This window comes from Salmo trutta, chromosome 15 (assembly GCF_901001165.1).
Source record: "Salmo trutta chromosome 15, fSalTru1.1, whole genome shotgun sequence".
NCBI lineage: Eukaryota > Metazoa > Chordata > Actinopteri > Salmoniformes > Salmonidae > Salmo > Salmo trutta.
In genome coordinates, this window is record NC_042971.1 from 647170 (window position 1) to 655767 (window position 8598).

An 8598-nucleotide genomic window follows, 5' to 3' on the forward strand; every position below is an offset into this window, starting at 1 on the left:
GCAGTTTCTGTAGTGTAGTGGTTATCACGTTCGCTTTACACGCGAAAGGTCCTCGGTTCGAAACCGGGTGGAAACAGTGCTATTTGACACGTGCAGTAGGTACTGTACTTTTAACAGAGAAAAGGTATTTTCATAAAATCTGTATTTTGAAAATTGGAGTACGTGCCATGAATATCTGTAAAATTCGGTTTACTCCTTGCAGATAATTGTAGCAGCAGTTACTGTAGTGTAGTGGTTATCACGTTTGATTCACACGCGAAAGGTCCCTGGTTCGAAACCGGTCGGAAACAACGCTCAATGACATATTCAAGAAGTATCATAGTGGTAACAGAGGAATTCGTTAATGCCTTATTTTGGAAATTCGAATACGTGCCATGAATATCGGTAAAATTCAGTTTACTCCTTGCAGCTAATTGTAGAAGCAGTTTCTGTAGTGTAGTGGTTTTCACGTTTGCTTAACACGCGAAAGGTCCTCGGATCAAAACCGGGCGGAAACAGTGCTCTTTAACACGTGCAATAGGTACTTTACTTTTAACAGAGAATAGTTATTTTCATAAATACCTAATTTTTGGAAATTTGAACACGTGCCATGTATATCAGTAAAATTCGGTTTACTCCTTGCAAGATAATTGTAGCAACAGTTTCTGTAGTGTAGTGGTTATCTCGTTTGCTTCACACGCGAAAGGTCCCTGGTTCGAAACCGGGCGGAAACAACGCTCATTGACAAATTCAAGAAGTACTATAGCGGTAACAGAGAATTTCATTGATGCCTTATTTTGGAAATTCGAATACGTGCCATGAATATCTGTAATATTCGGTTTACTCCTTGTAGCAAAATGTAGCAGCAGTTTCTGTAGTGTAGTGGTAATCACGTTTGCTTAACACGCGAAAGGTCCTTGGTTTGAAACCGGGCAGAAACAGTGCTCTTTGACACATGCATTAGGTACTGTACTTTAAACAGAGAATAATTATTTTCATAAATGCCTTATTTTGGAAATTCGAATACGTGCCATGAATATCTGTAAAATTCGGTTTACTCCTTGCAGCTAATTGTAGCAGTAGTTTCTGTAGTGTAGTGGTTATCACATTTGCTTTACACGCGAAAGGTCCTTGGTTTGAAACCGGGCAGAAACAGTGGTCTTTGACACCTGCAGTAAGTACTGTACTTTAAACAGAGAATAATTATTTTCATAAATACCTAATTTTGGAAATTTGAATACGTGCCATGAATATCAGTAAAATTCGGTTTAGTCCTTGCAGCTAATTGTAGCAGCAGTTTCTGTAGTGTAGTAGTTATCACGTTTGCTTCACACGCGAAAGGTCCCTGGTTCGAAACCGGGCGGAAACAACGCTCATTGACAAATTCAAGAAGTACTATAGCGGTAACAGAAATTTTAATTGATGCCTTATTTTGGAAATTCGAATACGTGCCATGAATATCTGTAAAATTCGGTTTACTCCTTGTAGCAAAATGTAGCAGCAGTTTCTGTAGTGTAGTGGTTATCACGTTCGCTTAACACGCGAAAGGTCTTTGGTTCGAAACCGGTCGGAAACAACGCTCAATGACATATTTAAGAAGTATCATAGTGGTAACAGAGGAATTCGTTAATGCCTTATTTTGGAAATTCGAATACGTGCCATGAATATCGGTAAAATTCGGTTTACTCCTTGCAGCTAATTGTAGAAGCAGTTTCTGTAGTGTAGTGGTTTTCACGTTTGCTTAACACGCGAAAGGTCCTCGGATCGAAACCGGGCGGAAACAGTGCTCTTTAACACGTGCAATAGGTACTTTACTTTTAACAGAGAATAGTTATTTTCATAAATACCTAATTTTTGGAAATTTGAACACGTGCCATGTATATCAGTAAAATTCGGTTTACTCCTTGCAAGATAACTGTAGCAGCAGTTTCTGTAGTGTAGTGGTTATCAAGTTTGCTTTACAAGCTAAAGGTCCTTGGTTCGAAACCGGGTGGAAACAGTGCTATTTGACACGTGCAGTAGATACTGTACTTTTAACAGAGAAAAGTTATTTTCATAAATTCTGTATTTTGGAAATTCGAATACGTGCCATGAATATCTGTAAAATTCAGTTTACTCCTTGCAGATAATTGTAGCAGCAGTTTCTGTAGTGTAGTGGTTATCATGTTTGCTTCACATGTGAAAGGTCCCTGGTTCGAAACCGGGCGGAAACGATGCTCATTGACACATTCAAGAAGTTCTATAGCGATAGCAGAGAAATTCATTAATGCCTTCTTTTGGAAATTCGAATACGTGCCATGAATATCTGTAAAATTCGGTTTACTCCTTGCAGAAAAATTAAATAGCAGTTTCTGTAGTGTAGTGGTTATCACGTTTGCTTTACACGCGAAAGGTCCTCGGTTTGAAACCGGGCAGAAACAGTGCTCTTTGACAAGTGCAGTAGGTACTGTACTTTTAACAGAGAAAAGTTATTTTCATAAATTCTGTATTTTGGAAATTCGAATACGTGCCATGAATATCTGTAAAATTCGGTTTACTCCTTGTAGCTAAATTTAGCAGCAGTTTCTGTAGTGTAGTGGTTTTCACGTTTGCTTCACACGCGAAAAGTCCACGGTTCGAAGCCGGGCGGGGACATTGCTCATTTACACATTCAAGAAGTACCATAGTGGTAACAGAGAAATTCATTATTTTGGAAATTTGAATACGTGCCATGAATATCTGTAAAATTCGGTTTACTCCTTGCTGGAAAATTAAGTAGCAGTTTCTGTAGTGTAGTGGTTATCACGTTTGCTTTACACGCGAAAGGTCCTCGGTTCGAAACCGGGCGGGGACAACGCTCATTGACACATTCAAGAAGTATCATAGTGGTAACAGAGAAATTCATTAATGCCTTATTTTGGAAATTCGAATACGTGCCATGAATATCGGTAAAATTAGGTTTACCACTTGCAGAAAGATCGAGCAGCGGTTTCTGTAGTGTAGTGGTTATCACGTTCGCTTTACACGCGAAAGGTCCTCGGTTCGAAACCGGGCGGAAACAGTGCTCTTTGATACGTGTTGATGATCAGTTACTTGAGAAGGAGACCAAGTCAGGACGCTGGACCGGGTGGATTCAATTATAGGAAGGTATTTTATTATGAGACAAAGATATTTGGCAAAGCGTGCACGGACTCCTTCGTTTAGCTCATAGGGAACTAGCGGAAGAGAGCGCCGAAACATGGTGTGCATCCAATTTATACAATGAAATAACAGTGTGTTGACGTAGGTTGAGTCTAGTAGGTCCGCTCTCCTGACTGGTTGATGAGTGGAGGGACGGTCCATTCTCCAGGTGGTGTCGACTTCCCATTGGCCCTGGGCAGTGTCCTTTGTCCTCGGAGTCCAACACCCCTAAGTGTGTTTTTCTGCTAATTCGTGTCTGGTTGGTTACGATATTCATGGAATGTTGTTTTTTACACCAGTGGTCAGTTCGTGTGGCTAGGGCGCTTTCATGTCTTGACATTTTTGTGTGAGTGCTTAAGTCAGCCATCTGTCTCTGGGTGTGGTCGTGATTGGTATCAGTTGGTTGCTCAATATGTCTCTGGAATTTTGTTGTGTGCTGTTGTGAAGCATGTTGTGCAAATGCCCTCCTTATATATCATTAGCTAAAACGTTAGATTATCTTTATTACAAATCCCCCTCTTCACGTCTGCAAGACGTGACAAAGAAAAGGGGAACAGGCTTGCTCGGCGGTAGGTACTTGTCGTCTCATTGATCTGAACTTTCACTCGGTCCGTAGCTCACCATCCGCTCCGTTATCATCTCTCTAAAGTTCTGGTTATTAAACCTCTTGCACACGGGACCAAACAACAACCACACAACGCAAATACACTCATACAGGTTAAAGCAGCCCATAATACAGTTCTTGCAACACTTTTCCATTTCCCAAACATGAGCTGTGTTATCAGAAATGTACGTACAGCAATGAACCTAATCATTCTACCTACACCATCCTCTTTGCCCGTAACATATCGAGAGTCAGTCTATTTTACCAGGTCATGAGGGAGGTGGCGGAAAATTGGTCAGAGAACCTCTTTACTGCATCCCCTGTTTCATTCATGAATCTCTGTTGATTAAATTATGTCATTAATTCAATCCACATTATTATTTATTGTCAACTACCAACATAATGTAGTGTTAAAGCCTTCACATATTTGATTCATAACTTTGTATTCATCTGGAACCTCCCTGAGGATGCCAATAGCATCCATCTAGACAAAGCCATTCCCATCCTTATCAAAACTCCTCCTGTACCTACTTTAGCCTCCTATAACTGGTCTCTTATCACTAATTCAAACTGGTTGGACCAATAACCCCAGGGCGCAAGTTCCTAACCACCCTTTGTGGTAATTCTTGTCGTATGCGTCCTTTGCTGGTACTAGCCCACCCTTCATCAGCCATAGGTGCTATGAGGTTACACATTTTCTCCTGTGCTCTCAAACCTAAGTCAGTCACATTAACGATTACCTTTCCAGCCGTTAAAATCATCTCAATTCTCGGTGCCATTCTTGTATCTATAACACTGGTGCTCATCAGGAATCCAGGTGAACCGAGGTGGGTTGGCTGAGTACTTCAATCTGGCCAACCCCAATTCCTGTACAGTTGTCTGCTTCCCCAAGGAATTGTTTAATGCTCACCTAAAATTCTACATCTTGATCTTCTTTGATTCCTTATTCTGTACGTCACTCATCAGTGTATTATATAGTTTATCTTCTACTTCTTCTCAATGACAACGGTATCGTATGATTAGTACCCGAAGGTGGTGGATCTGAATGTATCAGAAAGATTAGATTATGATGCAGCTCAGAGCCTCTACTCTTCCCAAAAACCGCCAACCCTCTCCTGCCCTTAGTCTCTCTGCTAGGTACCACCCCATACTCATACCTCTAGGAGCACACACAGTGATGAACGGTCGGGATAGGAAATCTTCGTTAAGGAGGTAACCCCCGGACCTTATTGGTTCTCGGTTCTTCTCCTAACTCTGTGTGTGATCATCAGTGCTCATATGTGTACATACCTTCTTGCAGTGGGTAACGTGGACCCATGTGACTCTCTCAGCTTTCCTACTGGCAAAGGCAATGGTTTAATAGCACCTGGTATGGGCCTTCCCAATGGGACTGCTTCCAGTTTTTTCTCCTCAGGGACTGGATCCACACCCAGTCTCCTAGTTGGATTGAGTGAATCACCTTCTCCTGCAATTCACCTGTTGGACACAAAATCTTGGACATACGGGTTTGGTTAACAGTCTTCTCATGTGCTCTGCTAGTATATCTTTAACTTATATGTCTACCTGTTCTGGTCTCTCTAACTCTGGCATTCTATAGGCTCTACCTGATTAGCTAAACTGTCATCCATCATTTAAAGAGATATAATCCCTAGTGTTGATACTGGGATCTCTTGTCCTAATATTCTAGCTACCATAATCATGTCCACCAAGTAAGTTGGGAACGCTTCTACCCATTTGCTATACTTATCTGTTATTGTTAAACACCCCTTCTTCCTCTCAATTCGGAATAGTTCAATAAGTCCATTTCCAAATGTTGGAATGGACATTCTACAAACAATGTTTTTGTTCTAGTAGCATCCTATCCTGTTCTATCGCCTGCTCTACTATACTCCCCCTTTTTATACATGGCTCAAGCCATATATCAATTCTGCTGCATTTCTTAACAATGTCTTTGGTAAGGTTAGTAAATTATCCTTATGTCAGCCCTTCTCTTGTAGGATTGCCCCCTTTTACTTTCCACATGTCCAATTCTCCCTGGGGTATTCCTCCTTAGCTACCCTGTAACAATTCTCTATCAAGTGTCTTAAGATTTATCTGTGCTGCTTTGTGTGGTTTTAAATGCCTATGTGCTTGTGTGTGTAAATAGTAATATCTCTTCTTAGAGAATTTACCAAACATAACCTTAAAATCAAAACTATAATACATGCCTATGGAGCCGATAGTCTCTCCATGTATTAATATCCTAACTAAATGAACCTAACTAAATTATCCTTCTATCTTCTATTCTTATGTCTTTTCTGTCTCTCCCAGTGTTATTTCTGTCCTCACCTGTTTATAATTTAACTATGCTGGTCTCCACTCACTAACCGTTATCTAATTCTTCTGTGTCACTTTTATCTTCTCTTCCTTGCTTATGCTCTCCTCCTACTTCCAACCCATCAAGGTCTCAGCAGTGCAGGGGAGTACTAAATGTCTCATTGTCTTATTCCATAGCTACTTAAATTTATCTCGATACCCTCAATGATCCTGGATCACCTACAGATGTCATATATTCCTGTCCTGTTGACAAAAGTCTACCCTTATTAAACTTATTCACAACAAAATATAATAATACTATTATGTCGATTCCATAGCCTTGTTGTGTTAAATCTCTTACACTGAATACAACCACCGCTGACTTTCTAAGGGAAAATAAACTTATCTAGATAATGTAAAAAGTACCCCTAATTATCAAACGATATTCACATAACATAATCAGATCAAAATGACTAATCTGAACTACTCCACAAAGAAAAATTATTGTACCCTTATCGTCATTCTCATTGGTTCAAATTATCCACTTGTGTGTAAGAACTTTAATTCCATCATAATTACCAGTTCTACAAATTTCCTTAAAGTCAGTATCACAAATGACCTTAAATTCACCATCCAAATGGCTTTTCATTGCGGCTGATCAGACCACAAAAGGAAAAGTCACCAGAGGGGTCGAAAGTCCTACCACCCTTTCAGAACCGTGTTTCTTACTACATTTAGACAAATGAAGGCTAAGAACTTTATCTACATTTTGTGTCTCAATTTCCCAGAACAATCCCTATGAGAGGAATTTCACGTGCTTAATTAAAACTCAGAAACCAAAACTTCAAAATGCCATGTGTGTATACCCCTTTAAGATATCCTGTCCCTAGGTATTTTTCCCAAAGATAGTTAAGCGCTCCCTTTTCCATAAAATACCCACTTGGTCAGCATTTCCTCATACTACACCGATTCAAAAACCCAAACGTTAACTACAAACAAAACCTAAAAATACTTTATAATTCCATTATACTCCCCCCAATCATTAGTTTTAAACTTAATTGAACATGCGCTACCCTTGGATACAATACTGTACTTCAAACCTATTAAACTCCCCTACTTTAACATACTACTTGACTAATTTAACCCAAGATTGCTTAAAACCTTAAACCCCTTCAGTTTGTCTGCAAACCGGCCCATTCTGTTTGCTAAGAATACCCTGCCATTATACACAACTGTGTTTAATGTGCACCGTCCCTGTAAAAATAAAATTAACTCCACCTGCAATTCACTTTACTAACTTAATATTTTTCCATGCAATGTTCAAATCCCCACCAGTGAGAGTTCCTAAGGATACTCCGGCAATGATTATGAAAATAACAAACAGGGGAGCTGATATCCCCAGCCTCTCCCAGGGAGGGAGATAACCCGACCCTGGGCGTGGCGCCTTAGGTTGTGGAAACGGGAGCTGTGGTCCCATTTTCCCCAACTAAGGTTTCAGTGGTTGGAATCGAATTTTAGGGCGCGCAAATCGGCCCTGGTTTCAGTCAAAGTTCTGGAAGGGGTTGGGGCCGGAGTGCAGTGTGTAAGGTGGTGCCAAGGCGCGCCTGATTTACCTTTGACCTGGACAGAGTGTGAAGTAACTTCCTTCACTTCGTACGGTCCAGTCCACCTGGGTTCCAGCCACTTTCTCTTGTGGACTTTGACCCTCACCCAGTCCCCAACTTTTACCTTCAGTGGTGGCGAATCTCCCGACAGCTCCCCCTCTTGGACCTTGCGGATCTGTGTGGAGAGAGCTGCAGAAAGTTCCGTCAGTTTTCTCACATAGTCAAACATTGCAATTTGTTGTACATCAAGGGCGGGCATATGACCTCCCTCCCTTGGTGGACCAGGCATGACTCTACCAGTCATTATCTCATGAGGAGAGAGATGGGTGCCTGCACCTGGAGAGGCTCTCATAGCCATCAACGCCAGGGGCAGGGCTTCCACCCAAGTCAACTTCGATCCTGCACATACCTTAGCTATTTTAGCCTTAAGGGATTGATTGCCGCGTTCCACGAGGCCCTGAGATTGGGGCCTGCACACCGACCCAAATTTGTGTACAATCCCGAATCTCTCCCACCAATTGCTTTATACTGTTCCTTTCCCCCAGCTCTATCCTGTATTTTTTGTTCCAAATATTCACTAAATTTGAGCTTGGTTGGTGGAGTAGTTGCCATCTTATTATCTGTATAAGTGTCTCTCTATCTTTGTATACTTAGCCCGTCGCTGGTAAAGACCAGCGATGTATTCACAGCGCGGACACCGACTTATCTGTGGTGTCCCACCCTCGTAAACAAAGTGTTATGTGGTTATATTTTATTTGTTCCCCACAACCCCAACAGCACGGCGGCCCTCAAATTGTTTAAATATCACCTTGGTATTGGAGGTCTCATGGAACGAACCCCCAAATCATGCAGTCATCAGGGTTATATAGTTACAATGAGTTATATTTACTTTAATTCCTCCACATGTACATGGGTGGTCTCATCTGGTTGCCATTCCAGTAGCCCTCCCAAGTTAAC

The 8598-nt window shown here is 41.2% G+C and overlaps 5 non-coding genes across 5 annotated transcripts; all 5 read left to right on the forward strand.

Moving 5' to 3' along the window:
- The first annotated feature begins 3 nt into the window (after positions 1-3).
- On the forward strand, positions 4-76 carry trnav-uac (transfer RNA valine (anticodon UAC)). Its single transcript has one exon. It is a non-coding gene; the product is annotated as a tRNA-Val (tRNA).
- A 1406-nt stretch (positions 77-1482) lies between these two features.
- On the forward strand, positions 1483-1555 carry trnav-aac (transfer RNA valine (anticodon AAC)). The gene has a single exon. It is a non-coding gene; the product is annotated as a tRNA-Val (tRNA).
- A 771-nt stretch (positions 1556-2326) lies between these two features.
- On the forward strand, positions 2327-2399 carry trnav-uac (transfer RNA valine (anticodon UAC)). The gene has a single exon. It is a non-coding gene; the product is annotated as a tRNA-Val (tRNA).
- Positions 2400-2739: 340 nt separating this feature from the next.
- On the forward strand, positions 2740-2812 carry trnav-uac (transfer RNA valine (anticodon UAC)). Its single transcript has one exon. It is a non-coding gene; the product is annotated as a tRNA-Val (tRNA).
- Positions 2813-2946: 134 nt separating this feature from the next.
- On the forward strand, positions 2947-3019 carry trnav-uac (transfer RNA valine (anticodon UAC)). The gene has a single exon. It is a non-coding gene; the product is annotated as a tRNA-Val (tRNA).
- The last annotated feature ends 5579 nt before the right edge of the window (positions 3020-8598 follow it).